Genomic DNA, 18,852 nt, shown 5'->3' with positions numbered 1-18,852 from the left:
CCTTCCTTCCTGCCTTCCTTCCTTCCTTCCTTCCTTCCTTCCTTCCTTCCTTCCTTCCTTCCTTCCTTCCTTCTTACCTTCCTTCCTTCCTTGTTCAAAACACAAATGTATAAAGCATTTATAGCATTTACTATGTACCAAACATTGTGCTAAGTTTTGGGGATAAAATATAGGCAAATAAGATAGCCCCAACCCTTCAGAGGCTTACATTCTAAGACAGGGAGCTGCAAAGGAGGATGAGGACAGTATGGTTTGACTATCACAGCTAGAAAGTCAAATGGAAGTCTGATTCTGGGCAAGGTAAGGCAAAAATTGACCTAATCCCTCTTCTGGGGATCCACATTTGTGTGGGATTTATTGTGGTCATGTCACCCAATTGGTTGAGCTCCACTGTTGCTCATAACTCCCCAGCTCAAGTTGTCTACCGGCTTCAGCCTGTACTAGTATGAGCCATTTCTCTCATTCTTTTTTTTTTTTAAGTCTAACATAAAATGGAATTCAATAGACACAAAGAAATACTGATTGTCCACTTGCTGAAATGAATAAGAAGAGCTAGCCAACCTATGGCAATTACCATCTATTGTTTATGAAATAGGGTTGTAAAAGAATCTTGTTTATTTTATTGAAGAGTTTACTAATGCAAATGTTAATAATAAAAGAAAACCTAGAGAATTTAAAGTCATATATTAGCCTGTCTCAGACAAGGTTGTACTTAGGTGGAGCCTTGAAGGAAAGGAAATATTCTAAAAGTTACATGTGAGAAAACATACCAAGCAAGCACTGATGATGGCCTGAACAAGTTTGTGGAGATAGGAGAAGGCAGCTTGAATTTGGGGAATAGCAGATAGATTAGTTTGGTTGTAATATAGAGTTTGAAAGGGAACAATGTAAATAAAGCTGGAAATGTAGGTGGATCTAGATTGTTGAAGGCCAGAATCAGGTTTCCATGTCACTTCCCAAACAGCTTACAACCAGGGATGGGCAACCTGTGGCCTCGAGACCAATGTGTCCCTCTATGTCCTCAAGTGTGGCCCTTTGACTGAATCCAAACTTCACAGAACAAATCCCCTTAATAAAAGGATTTGTTCTGTAAATCTTGGACTTAGTCAAAAGGTTGCACTTGAGGACCTAGAGGGCCATGTGTAGCCTTGAGGCCACAGGTTCCCCATCCCTGGTCTACACTTCATCTTTCCTCCTCATCTTTCCCTGGGCCTTACCTTTGGCCTCTGCCCCTTCCACCACCCTGAGTTCTGTTAGATGAGTTCCTGCCTTACCTTGCCTGGAATCAGACCTCCATTTTACTTTCTGTATACCATTTCCAAACCATACTATCTTACCCCCTTTTCCAGCTCCCTGTCTTAGAATGTAAGCTCCTTAAGGGTAGAGACCATCTTCTTTGCCTATATTTGTATCCCTAACACTTAGTATTGTACCCTGTCCACAATTAGTGCTTAATAAATGCTTTATCATTTTATCAATGATATATCTGCCATCTATATATCTATCTCTATGTATCTCTCATCTATCCACCTATGTATCAATTATCAATCATAAATGTCAGGCTAAATAAGTCATATCTTATCCTTCAGTCACTAGTTAGTCACTGAAGTGTTTAAGAAGGGGAGTGACATGGTCAGACCTGGACCTTGGATGATTATCTGATAGATGGTTTAGAATATGGAATGACTAGAAGCATGGAAATCTCAGAGTAGGTTATCACTTTGAGTGCTGAGCTATGGCACTAGTAATGTGACTGGAGAGAAGAGACTGGATGTGAGCAACTTTTGGATATAAAGAGTGAAGGAAGGAAATAAGCATTTATACTATGTGCCAGTCACTGTGCTAAACACTTTATTATGCTTTGATCCTCTCTACAACTCTGAATTAGGTTCCATTGTGATCCACATTTTACAATTGAAGAAACCGAGGCAGATATTGGTTAAATGACTAGCTCAGGGTCACACAGCTGGTCAAGTATCTGATGGCAGATTTGAACTCAGGTCTTCCCTGACTTCAAGTTCTGTCCACTGTGCCACCTAGCTGCCTCTTATGAAGGAAGACAGAGGAGTCAAAGAAAACTGACATTGTCTGAGGTAGATTTATGAGCCATCTACCCAGAGATAACTGCAGCCTATAAATGAGATCACCAGGGAAGAGAGAGAGAAAAAAAGGATCAGTGCCAAAGTCTTGGGTGGTACCCAGACTTATGGAAAGGATGACAGTCAGGGTAATTAAGAAGGTGCATTCAGATAGGATGAGAAGGTTGTCTCTTCTGTCATGACAGCCAGGAGAGGAGAGAGTATGCAGAAGGCAAAAATAATGGTTCTACCATATGGAATATAGCTACTTCCTCTGGAATTTAATTCACTAAACATGTTTCAGGAGATATAGAGAATCATAGATTTGGAATTGGAAAGATCCTTGAAAACCATTCACTCCAGTCCCAACCACATAAAGATGAAGAAATGAAGGCCCAGGGGGTTGAAGTAAAGACTTCTTTAAATAATAAAATATTTAAAAAATAAGACTTCTTTTTTTTTCTGAAAAGAAAGACTTCTCCAAAGTCACACAGGTAGTAAAGGGCAGCGTGGAGATTTGAACTCAGGTTCTCTGAGTGTAAAACTAGTGTTCTTTTCACTTTATCAATCTCTCTCTTTTTCTTTTTTTTGAGGGGGGGGAAGGCTGGGCAATTGGGGTTAAAAAGGTCACATGGCTAGTCTGCCCTAAGTGTCTGATGTAGTATTTGAACTCAGGACTTCCTAACTCCAGGGCTAGTACTTTATTCACTGTGCCACCTAGCTGCCCCACACTCTCTCTTTCTTGAGAAAGAAAAGAATGAATAATTTCTTGTGCCTTTACAACTTGCCATAGTTGGTTATTTTTCTATGAGATATCAAAAGTGGATTTAGTCTAATATTTTAAATAGCTTCTTCATCGTTATTACAGAATAATCTAAAAATATGCTCTCTAAAACTGCTGGCAGAGCCTTAGTAAAAAAAACAAAAACAAAAACAAAAAACAAATCCACCATTGGGTTCAGGCCAGAATTCAGAACTGGTCACCAGACAGGTATGGGCTACCAGGTGGTCTGGGCAATGGTACAGGTGGTATTTTGTCTCTAAAATAAAATAAAATTGATGGGCATGGTAATATAGAACCACTAACATTTTTCTCAGGCTTCAAAGTTTACAAAATAATTTTTTTCTTCCAACAACCCTGTGAGGTAGGATCATAGGATTTAGAGATAGAAGGAATAATAGATAATCTAGACCAATAACTTCATTTTATAGTTGAGGAAATTGGAGCCCAGAGAGGTTAATGACTTTCCCAATATAGTCTGGACAGTAAAATGCATGATCAATATTCAGACCTATGACTGTTATTCAAATACATATAATACAAGTATTATTAATCTTAGATTATGGAAGCTAAAAGGTAAAGTAATTTGCCCAGGTTCCCAAAGCTGCTAAGTGTGAAAGTATTTGAACCCTGACCTCCAGATTATGGGGCAAATGCTTTTTCCAGTTACCATATACAGAACTGTCTGATTTATTTTACTTTCAAAAGAGGACATTCTCTCTAACCCATCTGGTATACTGGATATTTAGTGTAACAGTCTCCATGATTTATGAGCTGATTATCTAGACCTCCTTTCTCTCTTTTGGCTTGTGCTAACCATAGTTATGAAATAAATATGAAAGTGAAGTCTTCTAGCACAGTGCCTTGCACTGGTCAGTCAACATTTGTTAAATGTAACTGAATCAATATCAAATTTGCCCATTTCTCTTGGTAAAACAAGGGTTTTTAATGTGCAGACCCTCTCAGATAGACGCCAAGGGATCTGTGGATTTGGATAGGAAAAAAAAATCTTCATTTTAACTAACTGATTAAAATTTAGCATTTCCTTCAATTATCAATGTATGCAGCAAGTATTTTGAGGAGTACAAGGGTTTCACCAGACTGCCAAAAGTGTTCATGATCTACAAAATGGTTTAGAACCCCTGAGGTAAAGATTTGGGAAAGAGGAATTACATTTAAGGATTAAGTTGGAGTATTATTATATATTGCATGTAAGTACAACCTGGGAACCATTACAGCTTCCATAGGCTTTGATGTATCAGACCATGGGAACATGCCCAGTATTTGACCCCAGTATGGGGGAAATGCTCTGCAGAGTAAACACCATCTGGACCAAGCCTAGAGCAAGCCAAGTCCTCTTTGCATGTGATCTTTTGCCTAGATACCCTACATGAGCCACAAACACCCTCCAAAGGATAGGGTTGTTTTGTTTTGTTTTTTAATCTAACAGAAGTTCCAATCTGTGCAAATTCTTGTACCTTTTGGGTTTCAGGACTAGCTGAGCGTGAGGAGGGTGGTTATGTGGAAGTAGCTATGACTACTTAGAGCTATGTAGAGACTAATGACTTCTTTGTCTCTCTCTCTGTCCTTCAGCAAAACCTATAAAGGCAAATTGATTATAATTGTGTCAGACCACAGGAATCCTCCAAACCCAGAACCAAGACAATATGCTATATACATTTCAATTACCCATGTTTCTGTAACAGCAAGCACCATAGCATACCCAGGATGGTCTGCTAGCACAGGTTCTTTGATCTGCTTTTCTAGGAAAGACTTCTCAAAAAAGGGTTAACAATCCTACTTTTAATTACATTCACTAGTTCAGGGGAAAAGGTCATTACCCTGAACGTCAGAGCAAATACAAGCAGAGAAATTAGCATAAAGATCAACAGGGCTCCAGTTGTCTGAACATAGTAGTATTGCTATCCACTTTACACACATCTCTGGATCAAGGGAGCCCAGACATCATCTGAGTAGTGGGGGGAGGCAGGGCTGTGAATTTATGGCTACTCAGAGTCTCGACCAGGAAATAGAAAGATCCTTCTCTTGAGGGAGCCCCCAAAGCAAAATACCAACTCTGAATATATATACACTTCTCAGAGCCAGAAGGCATCACAAACCTATTGACTCGGTGCCTAATTAGATTAGTACCAAAAGGTGTGAAAGCATTCCTACAAGCAAGCCTCCCCTAAGACAGCTTCTCTTGAAGCAAGTTCCACCCCCAGTGGGCTCTATGTGATTCAGGATGTATCACAACTGGGCACATAGGCCTATTAATGGGCGGGGAAGATCTTATCCCATTAACATTGCAGTTTCCCATATCCATTTTTTTTCTAGATAATTAAGATACACATATATTAAAATTGATCTATTGAAAATCACTTTGAATTCAAAATAGCCATGAGTAGATATGACCCAACAGTTTCTGAAAATGCTTTTTCATTCATCACATGATTAATTCATCTATTTCCTTTAAGAGTATGCAATAAGTTTGTGAAACTCTTAAGTATCACTAAGTATCACACAGCTAGTGTGAATGGATGGACAGAAGTAGAAAGAATATAAAATGGCTGTTTTTTATTTTTTTTTATAACCTGTGGCCTGGGACCCTCCCCATGCCCATGGAAGACACTAAGCTCATACAGACCAGATTTCTATCTTGGAATGCAAACTCCAAAATAATTTGTTTTTTTTTTTTCTCTTTGGCTTGAATAAAACACCCCAGAGTTTCAGGAAAAATTACACAATAAAATTAAGGTATATATCAATCTAGTTTTACTTGAATGTGGGTTCCAGAGTCTTCTACCCCAACACAAATGCTTGGTGTACATTATGGATTTTGGATATGAGATAGCTTTTATTTCTCCACACAGATGCTAAGAATCACAGGTACAGATCAATGGACACAGAAACAAATAGTTCACAAGATCCTCCCAAAATGGAACTGAACTGAGGATTGCTGTTATGTAACCCTTTGTCTACCATAGTCTTTCCTAGGTTTGTACTACCTTGTGGTTGAAACTCTTCCTAGGATGAGTTTTTTAATTCTTTATTTATATTTATAATATATATTATACTTTGTTATATATAATGTATATTATAATATATAATAAATATAAATTACATTTAATGTAATATATAATATAAAAATATCTATATTTACCTATATTAGGTAAAGAATAACTAAATAGAAGAGACACCCAGAAGCCCAGGCTCAAGATTATCTTGCTGAGACTCCGCACAATCAAATATGGTCAGAAAGGCAATCAATCTTCTCTCTTAACAATCTAGTAAACGATTCAAATGATACTCATTTGTCATCTGCAGCTGGGAAGAGCCAATGTAATGAGGCACAGGTTTTAAAGGTTTGCAGATTGCTTCATCTTCACCAAAGACCCCTTCAGCTTTGACTCCCTATGACCCACTGGAAGGAGCCAAGAGCTTTATTAACATGAAAACGTTCAAGTACTACACTAGCATATGGGGTTGGTCTTAAGCAGGTAAGGAAGTCCTGCAATCCTCTGTACAACTCCCAATTATAAGAAAAAAATTCCAGGGAAAAGATGGAGAAAAGTCCTAAAGAATGAGGAAAGAAAAGAAAAAAACCACCACCAAGCTTTAATTTTATAGAACACATGGATGATTGATTCTCAGCCAATCATTCGCAGCCTCATTAGCAAGTGGAAGCATGGCATGGAAACCTGGAATGGACTTTGAGGAGTTTCTGAAATCAAATCGATATGACTCCATGAGGTTTGTTCACCTTTTGTGAAGATGTGCCTTTGGTTGCCTCCAAACCACAGAACAAACTATGTAATCTCATCAGGTTGTTTGAGCAACTCCTCCCCTGATCACCTCATGCTTTGATCTGGAAGGTTTGAGTGTTTGATAGATTTCTGTTGAATTGTATATTGAACTGAAGTTTCCATAAATTCAACAGTTCTTTTGATTTAAGTGAGGAATGGAAAAGCCCAAGAAGTCAGGAGATCTGGTTTCAAGTGTCCTTACTGGCACCGATTCCTTCTTGAGCCTTAGTTCTCTGTGGCAGGTCACTTTTCCTTCCTTAGCATTTGTTCTTTTTAGTGCGTCACTTCGTTTTCCTGAGTCTTAGTTCACATGTCCATAAAATGACAGGGCAATGTTTGGTTTTATGTCCTCTTTGCTATTTTTCATTCCATCTGATACAATCCGTCTTTATAACCTGACTAATGTATAATGTGAAAGTATTTACAGATCCTATACTTGATTGTATGCCACCATGGGGGGAGGGGAAGAAGGGGGACAAAATGTGAAACTCAAGGAATTGTGGAATTGAATCTTGTAAACTAAAAGTAAACAAACAAATTAATAAAAAAAAATGACAGGGCAAGATTGGAAGCTCCTTAAAATCCTTTACAGGTTTCCATGCCATGATTCCACTTGCTAAGAAAGCCAGGCTTTAGTCCTGGCTACTAGCTTTGCGACCTTGGGCATTCTGCCTCCTTTTTTGTTGAATTAAATTGAATTGAATGAAATAGAATGGAATTGGGCATCATTTCTGGCATCTGTAAAATGAGAGGGTTTGAATAAGTGATCCAAATCCCTTAGAGCTCTCATGGTTTATGATTCCATGATTATATTTAATGTTTTTAAAATGCTGTTCATTTTCTTTGAGACTCCAGCATTTGAGTACTGATCCAGTGAATTTAAGCTTCTTTTGCCTGTATTTTCAGAGAAAGACATGCTATTTATACCTTTTTAAATTTCAAAAATACCTGTTTTCTATAGCACGTTCAATACACTAAGCCAAACTACAGAAGCCATTAGAGAAAGATTCACTTTTAAGTCATAAAGAAGACAGTAATTATTTTGAAAAACAGGAGAAAACCTCAGTGATTCCTCAGAAACTCCACAGGATGAACAATCCCCCAACATGGATACCAATATTCCATTTCTGCTCCCCAGCAGAGTGTTACAACACAGCCCACAACCCACTGGGGAAAAGATGAAAACATCACAGCAGGAATGCCAAGCAGTGAGCAAAACTGACTTGGCAAATGCCGATACTTGTCCTCAGAGGGATGATAGATGGTCTTGTGCTGGGCAATAAGAAACAGAGAACCACTATTCTCCACATGTGTGTATCTGGCACTCCAGAGTCCAAATGCTGCTCCTGGATGCCTGGACAAGGTTTGAATTTAAATTCTAGGAAGCAGCTTTTGTGTGCCTCGGGGCATTGCTTGTCTCCAAACAGGGAGAAGGAATCCAAAATGAACTCAAAGTTAAAATTCAATTCAACATGTATTTAGCACCTGTTTTATACAAAGTGCATTTGAATCAGAGAGGAAAGAACAAAGTTTAAATTAAATTGTTCTCTGTACCCTCACAGAGTATCTAACCTAAGATCAGGAAACATATATACATTAGAGAACTATGGTATGCAATAATGCATGCTAAGTATAGTAGAAGAGATATAAAACAAAGTCCTAAGTAAGGATGGAAGAGGAATGTAGCATCTGGGAGAAGTACGAGTAACAAGAATCATGAAGAAGCAGCATGGTGTGATGCGTATAGGGACAACCTGGTTTCTAATCCTATCTCTGATGATGGAAACTGGCTGTGTGACCCTGGACAAGTCATGTAACCCCTGAGTTCCCTAGGCTTCAGTTTCCACCTCTGTAAAATGAGAGCATTGGACTCTCTGACCTCTAAGATCTCTTTTCTCAGTCTATGATCCTTCCCTTGTATAATTTTCAATTTTTACCATAACCTTTTATATTTTGATAATCATCCATTTCCAGTTTATTATAGTATGTGGTATTGAATATAAAAGATCACCGTTATCTTTGATTTTGTATTCAAAGGTAAGCACTATTATCATATGTACAAATAGCACTTCCTAAGGTTTAAATGAAAGTCCTGTCCTATCATCCAGGAAAATAGTTTTCATCTGGAATGCAAGACACACATGTGCATCTCTCCTATATGCCCTGTTCTCTCCTCTGATGCTGCTACCACCCTATTGCAGGTCGTTATCACCACATGCCTGGACTATGGCCATAGTCTTCTCCTTGGTCTTCCTAGCTCAAGCCTCTCCTCACTCCAATCCACCTCTGCTCAGCTGTCAAATTAACTCACTTAGAGTTCAGGTCTACCCATGGCAAGTCCTCTCCTCCCCATTTCATTCAGTAAACTCCACTGGGTCACTATGACTTCCTGTATCAAATATAAAGCCCCTTTTTTGGCATTCAAAGCCCTTTATGACCTGACCCTCCCACTTTTCCAATCTTTTCCCACCTTAATCCTGTCTCTTTCCTAACTCTACATACTTTTCAATGCAGCAACACTGGCCTCCTTACTGTTCCTCATACTAGGCACTCCCATCTCCGAGCATTTTCACAGCCTGTCTTCCATGCCTGGAATTTTCTCCTTTCTTATCTCCTGTACTCTCTGGCTTTCTTCAAATCTCTACTAAATTCCTACCTTCTGAGAAACCTTTTCTCAATGCCCCTTAGTGCCAGAGCCTCTCTTCTGTCGATTGTCTCCAGTTTATCTTATATGTATCTTGTATGTACGTGGTTGTTTTCATGCTGTCCCTCCCATTAGACTGTGAGCTCCATGAAAGCAAGAATGGATATTTTGGTTACTTTTGCTTCAGTGTTTTTGCCTGTCTTTGTATTCCCAGTGCTCAGCCCAGTGCCTGGCACATAGTAGGTGATAAATAAATCCATATTAACTGAGTGACTGACTGGATAGTATTGGTACTGTCTTATTTGGAGATACTAATCACAAAAATTTTCTTTTGAATTTCTAAGGCAGTTCCTCTAGTAGCCAACCAATTGTCAAACCTATTATTTTTTTATAATTTAAGATGAAAAATTACATTTTTTAAAGAAATCATTCAAAACTAATGAAATTTGACTCTGCATCTTGATGATTGACATAAGGTACTCCACCATTTAACAAGGTCGTGCTCTGCCCATGAAAACTCCAAAATAAGCCACCAGATAAGCACCAGTTGGAAAATGCTTTCCTAGACCTTTGCTACAGTTTCAGTAAGATCAGTTTGCAGTTATGTAAAAGAGGATTTTTCCTTGTCCACAAAAGCTATAAGGGATTATTAACATAGTTGTGGCTTTCTTCCTTCCAAACAATTACCATTTCACTTGGAAATTGTTTCTTTTTCCCCTTAAAAGAAAAAAAAGGATATACATATATATTAAATTATTTGTACAGCTATTTTGTATATTCAATATTAGCCCAATAAAAATAGTTTAAGCAAGCATTCTCCTATCACCCCCAAGGATTATTTAAAATTGTTTGTATTTCATCTAGTATTTCAACTAGAGATGAACCTGGGCCTTATGAGCTCCACATTTCTGTAAAGAAACACTAAGAAAGCATCTCCCTATTCTCTCTTTCCCTCTTTGCTTCCTGGACCATGGCCCAAACAATGCCACTCACCAGTAGCGTTAGGAAAAATTCCCTCTAAAATCACAGTGGTATTCTAAAATACAAAGTCTCATTTTCTAGCTATCCTAGAGAAAGAGAAACCCACTATATACTGAACCCTCTACCCCAAAGCTTCATTAACAAGGCCCTTTAAAAGACCTGATGAAGGGCAGCAAGGTGGTGCAGTGAGTAGAGCACTGGCCCTGGAGGTGGGAGGACCTGAGTTCAAATCTGGCCTCAGACACTTAACACTTACTAGCTGTGGGACCTTGGGCAAGTCACTTAACCCCAACTGCCCTTCCTTCCCCCTCCAAAAAAAAGCAAAAAAAAAAAACCTGATGAATGAAAACAGACCTTAATTAGTATTCCCTTATTTTTCCATAGTAGATCTATCAGGGTTCCCTGAATTTCTCCCCACACATATACTTTTCTCTCTCACTATATTACAGAAGAAAGTTTTATTAAAAGGAGGAAAAACAACACAGAAATCCTCAAATGAACAATCATTTATTCCAACTATGCATGTAAATCCCCAGAGTAACTCAGAGTTCAGGAGCTAGAGGAGGCCGAGCCCCTCAAGCCCAGTCTTGGCTTCATGCCCCAGCTGCTTCTCTTTGCCACTTGAAGCAGAAAAAGGGAGCCAATTTCCCACCATACTAGAAAATGAATTAAGAACATTATTTCCCATAAAGATCCCTCCACATTGCTCAGGCCAAAGAAAATGAGTTTTATAGCATGCCCAGAAGCAAATCTGGATATTATCATTCCTTCACAAGAAAAGGAGCCAACTCCAGAACTCTAGGCTCTTGCCTAATGATAACAACCACCATAATGCAGCCTGAACATTCATTCATTAGAAATCTACTATGAGTAGGATACCCAGAGAGACAGCCTGGCATAGCGGATAGAGATCCACCCTAACTTTGGAGTCAAGAAGCTGTGAATTCAAGTTTTACCTTTGACCCTCGCTAGTTACCTGACCATGGGCAAGTTCAGCTTCCTCAGCAACATTCCGAGATGATTTGTTTACCTGTTTTAAGTTACACATGAGTTGTACATCTGCATCAATGGAAGGGTTTTTGATCTAGGAGTGCTTCACATTAATGGAATCATAGATCTGAACTACTGTTCCTTTTCCCTCTCTCACTCCCATGTTCAGGATATCATGCTAAATTCAGGAGTAAGTGAAAAGGGAAATGCAAAGAAGAATCAGATGGGGGGAACGAGAAGGAGGCAGCACAGTAAAATGGACCAAAGCACTGGATCTGGAATCAGAAGACCTGGATTCTGATCTTGCTTTGGCCATCTGGGTGACCTTGGGTAAATCACTTAATCCTTCTAGGCCAGAGTGTCCTGATCAAATACAATGAAAGGATCAGATTTTTCGGTCATTTTTCAGTTGTCTGGATCCCATTTGGGGTTTTCTTGGCAAAGATACTGGAGTGGCTTGCCATTACTTTCTCCAGCTCATTTTACAAATGAGGAAACTGAGGCAAATAGGATGAAGTGACTTGCCCAGGGTCATACAGCTAGTGTCTGAGGTTATATTTGAACTCGCAAATAGGAATCTTACTGACTCCAGGCTAAGACTCATTACTGGGGTTTCTTCCAACACTATTATCTATAATCCTGTGACCTCTGCCCCATGGAATTTGTGATGTAGTAGAGACTATATGAAAAGATTCCCTGTCTTTGCAGGGTGATTTGCGCTCTTGATCGGCTGGTTAGTTACTTTTCTAACTCCCCATAGTAAGCAGGAAAATAGTTCCAGGGTTGGGATTTGTCAAGGAATAAGCAGCAACAGGAAAATGAAACGGGGTAATTGACAGCCAAGGATGGAATTCACCAACAGGTCAAGATAAGAAAGGGGACGGGGGTGGCCAGGTGGCGCAGTGAGTAAGACCGCCCGGCCCTGGCGTAGGGAGACCCAGGATCGGTTCCAGCCTCAGATACTTGTCACCCACACAAAATAACTGGCTGTGTAACCTTGAGCAAGATACTTAACCCCAACTGCTTAAAAAAGGCGGGGGGACAGGGAGGAAAGTAGAGTCAGGGAAATGATGAAGACCTGGGAAAATATTGAGAGACATAGATACTGGGAGTCACAGTGAAAATGAAGAGTAATTTTAGGAATAATGTATAGGAAAAGATAAATAAAAATATTTTTTGACTAGATAAAGAAATTTAAGAATTCTTGAATGATGGAATAATTGTGGTTGATGGAAAGATCAAAGGTTTGATCATTCCTAAGGAAGAATAGAGGAGCAGCTCATGGAAGTGGAATAGATTGAGGAGCTGGATATTTTAAAGCAACTAAGGGAACATTAACATCTATGCTGAAAGTCCGTTAGAATGATGGTAGAAGTTGTAGTAAAGAGGGAGAGTGGGAGCCAGGTACTGAATTCTCACTGGAAAGCAGGGGAAATGTCCTGAGGCTCCATAAAGAATCACCTCCAGTATCTGGATTAAGTGATAAACTTGAATACAGTGATCCTCAAAGTAGAAGACATTGCTAAGCAATGGTAGTAGAGGGAGATGGGTAAATGGCAATTGGGAATATGGAGTATTCCAAATTCCCCACTGCGGCCAATGAATTGAGAGAGAGGCTATGTTTGAAGGGACCAGCTGTACTGGCTTATTTCTTGGAGGAAGCACCTGTCGTTTGAAAAGATGAAGTGATCAGCACAATCCCATAGGAATTCTAACTTTGATGGCTAATGAAGAATCATCTTCTCTTTTCTGGCATATGCTAAATCTGGAGCTAAAGATTCATCCAACTTCTTTCAATGTGAATTCCTTGTACAGGTTGTCTTCTCTGCCTCCATTGTCACACATTGAAAAATTGTTCAGATTTCTCTTCCTGGGATATTTGGGATGAAAATAAAGTCATAAAGAAGAAGATTCATCAAGTATTATTGTCTCTGCCATACTAATGACAATATTGCTACCCCAAATCAGAGTTTCTTATATGCCCCCAAAACATGAAATCTCAATATCCATGGAACATTAGTCAACAGTCTTGCTAAAGACTTTTTCAATGTACTGGTCCTCCATAGTTTTGTTTGTTTGTTTTATATTTTGAAAGAAACTGTTTTCCCACAAGAATTCTGATAGACCATTTGTTAGTGTCACACCTTCCCCCGCTTTTTCCATCACATTTATCACCCCTATTCACTATAGAACTACTGATCACCTATATCACCCAAATGAGAATCCTTGTCATTTCCCACAAGATGAAACAGACTAGCTCATAGTTTACTCCTTACTTCCCTATGCATCAAATTTTTATCTAACTAGTCATAGTAGGTATTTCTACAGTCAGACATGCATTTAAATCCCACCTCTCCCACTTATTATTACTTGATCTTATGAAAATCACTTAACTTCCCCTAGGCCTCAGTTTCCTCATCTACAAAATAAAATGGCCTGTGAGATCCCTTTTGGATTCTAGATTTACGACCCCATAATCCCAATGAAATATTGGGCAGCATTAAGAGAAGCAGAGTACCTAAGAAGAAAGAAGTGATAGTCCACTATACTCTGCTCTGATCAAAATTTATCTGGAGCATGTTTAGTTAAAGGCAACATATTTTAAGAACACCAGTAAGCTAGAAAATGTCCAGATGAAAGCATTCAGGATATTGAAGAGCCTTGAGTTTGTGGCATATGAGGACCAAGTAAAGGGACTAGGGCTGGTTAATCTTCGAAGAAAAGAACTCTTCAGAGGGGCATGATCACTACCTTCAAATCTATCATGAGGAAAAGGGATTAGGTTTGTTTGGCCTGGCCCCAAAAGGTAGAACCAGAAGAAATGAGAGAAAGCTGGGAGGAAGCAAAGTTGCACTAGGTATCAGGAAGAACTTCCTAACAATTAGATCTGTCCTAAAGGTACACCTAAGACTAAAAAATGAACAGAAAACTCTGATCTATTGGTAGGGAGAGTTTCTCAAGTGATAGAGCCTTGCCAATAAAATCACAGATTTTGTTAAAAAAATTTTTAAATCCTGGTACAGTGCCTAGGCAAAATGCCTGCTGTGTCATGGATGTTACTTCATTCTTGTTCACTCCATTTTACTTTTTTCTATGTCGATAGGTCAAAAGAACTAGTAAACTGAAAATTCTCCAAAAAACAAATTCCCATGAAAATCTAATTACGATGTCATTCACTTTTTAAAGTCCAGCATGCTTTCTTGTCATGACCATATGAGCACATACTAATGAAATGCATTGGTACCCACTAAAACTGAATTCTTGCCTAATCCATGAGTGGGATAGAGAAAAAAAAAAACACTGGTTCATTGTGGAAATCCTGATCATTACATTGATTAGCAAAAACTCATAGATCTTTTTGCATAAGACTTCCTACAGCAATGTCCAGGACGCAAATATGATATATATAGTAGTGGAAAGATCATTTACTTTGGAGTCAGAGGACTTGGGTTTGAATCCCAGTTCAGCTATAGACTGACTATGCATATTATGAACTTGGGTAGTCATTTTTCCTTTTCATACTTCCATTTTTAGATGGATATCCAAGCCCCTTCTAGCTTGAAATCTTATTTTCCTACTAAGAACCCTTGAGACAATGAAAATAATACTTCTACAATGCCCTTCATCTTAATTCTTTTAATGACAATAGTTAGGGGAAGACAAATGATCTAGAAGTTGTTTCTACATTTCTGAGGTTCAGAAACGGATTTAGAGATCCTAAATTACTTAGTCTTGCATTTTATCCTCTCACCTATAGAAGCCAAAGGTGAAATTTAATTTTTAAGATATTCTTATATGTTTTCTTTCTACCTTTAATGCCCAGGTTCCCCTTCAATTTCTAGATGATATAGGTATGCACATAGAATTTCTAATGAAATTCACAAAAGAGAGGGAAATGTTTTCTGTGTAGGATTACTTATGCTTAGTCCTCCCTGAAGGTGGAATATTGTTTAGTTTCAGACCTGAGACTCTAATAATCTTTATGATTTTATCATTCCATTATTGGTTCTTCCCCTCCCTTTATCCCAGTTTTTCCCGTTTTTAGAACTATTCCAATTAGTGCTTTGACAAAAATATTGATGGGGTGGGGAACCTGTGACCTTGAGTCCACATGTGACCCTCTTGGTCCTCAAATGTGGTCCTTAGACTGAATACAAACTTCACAGAACAAATCCCCATAATAAAAGGATTTGTTCCATAAAATTTGGAACTGAGTCAAAAGGCAGCATCCAAGGACCTAGAAGGCCACAGGTTCCCCACCCCTGATTCTAGACTCTAATCTCTCTTCACTAATCTTTAGGTGTGCTGTATTTACTAAAACTTTAAAGTAAATAATAGATAGCATTTATTATCCTTCCTTCCTGTTATTTTGATATTATTTATATCAGTTGACTCTGTCATGTTCATATTACTAACTCCTAGTAACACAGGAAATGACTTTAGTAGGATGTAAGTTTCCTGAAGGCAAGGACTGTTTCCCATTTTATTTTTCTTTGAGTCTGGGTGTTTTATAAATGCTTATTGAACATTACATGACAATTTGGGGGCACCTATAATCTGCTTGTGGGGTAGAGAGAAATGAATAAAGTGGAGACCTTTTATTTCAAAATTGATAAATTAAAAGCACTCCTTAAAGTAAGCAGTTTCCACATCTGCAATAAATCCACCATTTTTCCAGCTTCTCCTACGTTTTATTTCCTATTTCAATTTCCCATTGTCTAGGTTTTCCCAACCTTAAAGTTGATCATTTTGTAATTTTCATCTCTTTGACTCCATCAATGTTTGGTTTTCACATACTGTTATATTTTCATTATTTTTCCATTTAAATGCAGCTACTTACGCAGGTTTTTCATAAATTAGGCAGCTGTGCGTCATATGTTTTCAGCTGCTAGCAAGGGGATGTCTTCTATGAAAGCCACAATTAAGTTAAATGTTAAAACCATACATTGGATGGATTCCAAGTTTTTAGCAGTTATTTTTAAAGAGATCTGTTACCAACACCCCAAACTCAGGACCACAGGAATTATTGGATAATTTCCTTAAAACTGCCTGGTCTTTTCAAGTGGAGACCCTTAATAACCACCAGGGCAGATACGAGGGCAAGGAAGCACTGTGCTATCATCCAACTTGTCTCATTCATTCATTCATTCATTCATTCATTCATTCATTCATTCATTCATTCAGTAGTCTTTTGCTAAGCACCTATGACGTACAAAATGTTGTGTGAGATACAAGGACAAATGTAGCACCTGGGGATCCTCCCTGTCTAGACTAACTATTCCAGATTTAAGGCACTCTCTGGGTCCATGACCACTCCAAAACTTTGTTTCACAAATATTTTAGCAATGTGTTTTCTTTTACTAGTCAACCAGGGTACACCATTCAAAGTAAAAGACATTAGTGAGGAAGCAGCATAAAGAAAGTAAGTATTAGAATATTTTCACTGTAGACTTGGGACACATTCTCCTACAAACACATGCACCATCAATGGGTACACTAGACACGATTTGTGAACATTAATGGAGGAGCATACATGTAAGAAAACATGTGGTCAGGGTACACTTATGGAAAAGCAATTCATATGTGTCTGATGCTCTTGGGTCCTGCTAGCTGTGTTGTGTACTCTCTGCTGGCTGTATTGGGGTGCCATTACCAATGTCTCAGCATAGCAGCTAGTCACATTAGTTCTATACCATCTACCCACCCTGTAAACTACAAATTATCTCTGTCTAGCAATGGAGAAAATCACAGTCACTGAACCAGCATTCCAACATCACACAGAAACTCAGAGCAGCAAAAGGACATCAGAGTTCAATTAGTCCAAGTCATTCATGATAAGAATATTTCCCCCCCCCAAAAAATGGATCTGCCTAAGTGTTTATCCAACTTTTGCATGAAGACCTCTAATGAGAGAAACCCCACTATTTTCCAAGTCCCATTCCCCTTTGGGATAGCTCTAATTATTAGAAAGCTGCCCACCCCCCTCCACCAGCAGCCTTACATCAAGCCTAAATTTTACTCTTTTCAATTTCAATCCATTGATCCTAGTTTTGCCTTCTGGGTCCCAGCAGATCATGTCTATTTTCTTTACTTTGTGTCAACCCAACTCTTAATTAGCAATTGTTTTCCTTTCCAACAAGAATATTCTTTGGATCAGAAGAGACAGAAACAAAAGAAATTAAGGAATTTGAATCACACAAGTACAGAGGTGCTAAGAGAGGATTACCTTAGATTTGTGTTTTCTTTTTCCTAGACATAATGGTTGTGTGTCCTTAGATACTGCACAAAACTGACAAATGTGATGCTTAAATCAGTCAGTGACCTCTGAACAATTACAGAAAATAGCAAAGGAGACATAGGACTAGAAAAGGCCAAATTTTTTTAATGGAAGAGAATAGATTCTGCAAACATAGGCCAGTGGACTTGACTTCAATTCAATTCAAGTTCTGGAATCTATTATTCGAGTATCTATATAAATAGTGAAAAGAAAGCAATAATCCTAAAATCACATAAAACATAAATCATAAAGCAAGAAGAGAGATTATACTAGAATAAATTTATTTCTCTTTCTGGAAGGTTTAATACATTGATGGATTAGGGTGATGCTATGGATGTTTTTGACCTAGATGATAGAGATGCATTTAACCCAATCTCTCATAGAAAAGATAAAGAGATGCAGTTAGAAGATTTTAATGGGTTTAAAACTATTCATTAACTGAAACTAAGGTGTAAGCATTAGCAGTGGGTTGGCTGTTTGGAATGAGGTTTCCAATGGAGTAACAGAGATCTGGGCTATTTGGTATTTTTATCAGTGCCTTGGGTAAAGACATCCGTGGCATGCTTGTCAATTTTAGAGATGGCCAAAGGGAAGAAAATGAGTATGTGTGTGTGTGTATATATATATGTATGTATAATATATATAGCTTATAGCTAGAGCCATTATTTATATAGTTCTTACTAAGTACCTGGCACTGTGCTAAGCACTTTACAACTATAACTTCATTTGATGTTCCAAAAAATCCTGGGATGTAGGACCTATTATTTATCACCATTTTGTAGAAGAAGAACCTGAAATAAATAGAGGTTACATGAGTTGCTCAGGATCATCATGGCTAGTAAATGTCTGAGGCCAGATTTGAACTCAAGCCTTATTGATCCCAGACCCAGCACTCTATGCACTGTCACCTGAGATGACATAAAGGTGGGAGGGATAGCTGCTTGTCTCAGGTTAGAGGGTTTTCTCTGTTGCAGTAATCCATTTGAAGGTCACTCCACCCTGAGCCATTTCTTTTGCTATACATCAATCTTTTTCTCCATTTAACTGAGCCCCACCAGTTCGTGTCTAAAAGCCAGTGATCTCCATTCATTCAGTAAATATGTATTAAGCACATTTATTAACTATGTTCAAGGTACTATACTGAATTATGGAGGTAAAGAAGACAAAAATGAAACCATCTTTGGCCTTAAGAAGCTTAGATTCAAGTGGAGGAAGCACCATGATCCCAACAAGGTCAATAGAAAGCAGATAAACAGTGATTTCTGAAGAACACTAGTAATTAGAGAGACCTGGAT

Source organism: Petaurus breviceps, unplaced genomic scaffold, assembly GCF_028583685.1.
Source record: "Petaurus breviceps papuanus isolate PSGF00001 unplaced genomic scaffold, PetGlider_PUasm1.0 90977, whole genome shotgun sequence".
In the NCBI taxonomy this organism is placed as follows: Eukaryota; Metazoa; Chordata; class Mammalia; order Diprotodontia; family Petauridae; genus Petaurus; species Petaurus breviceps.
The sequence above is the reverse complement of the archived record's forward strand: the minus strand, read 5'-3'. Positions refer to the sequence as shown.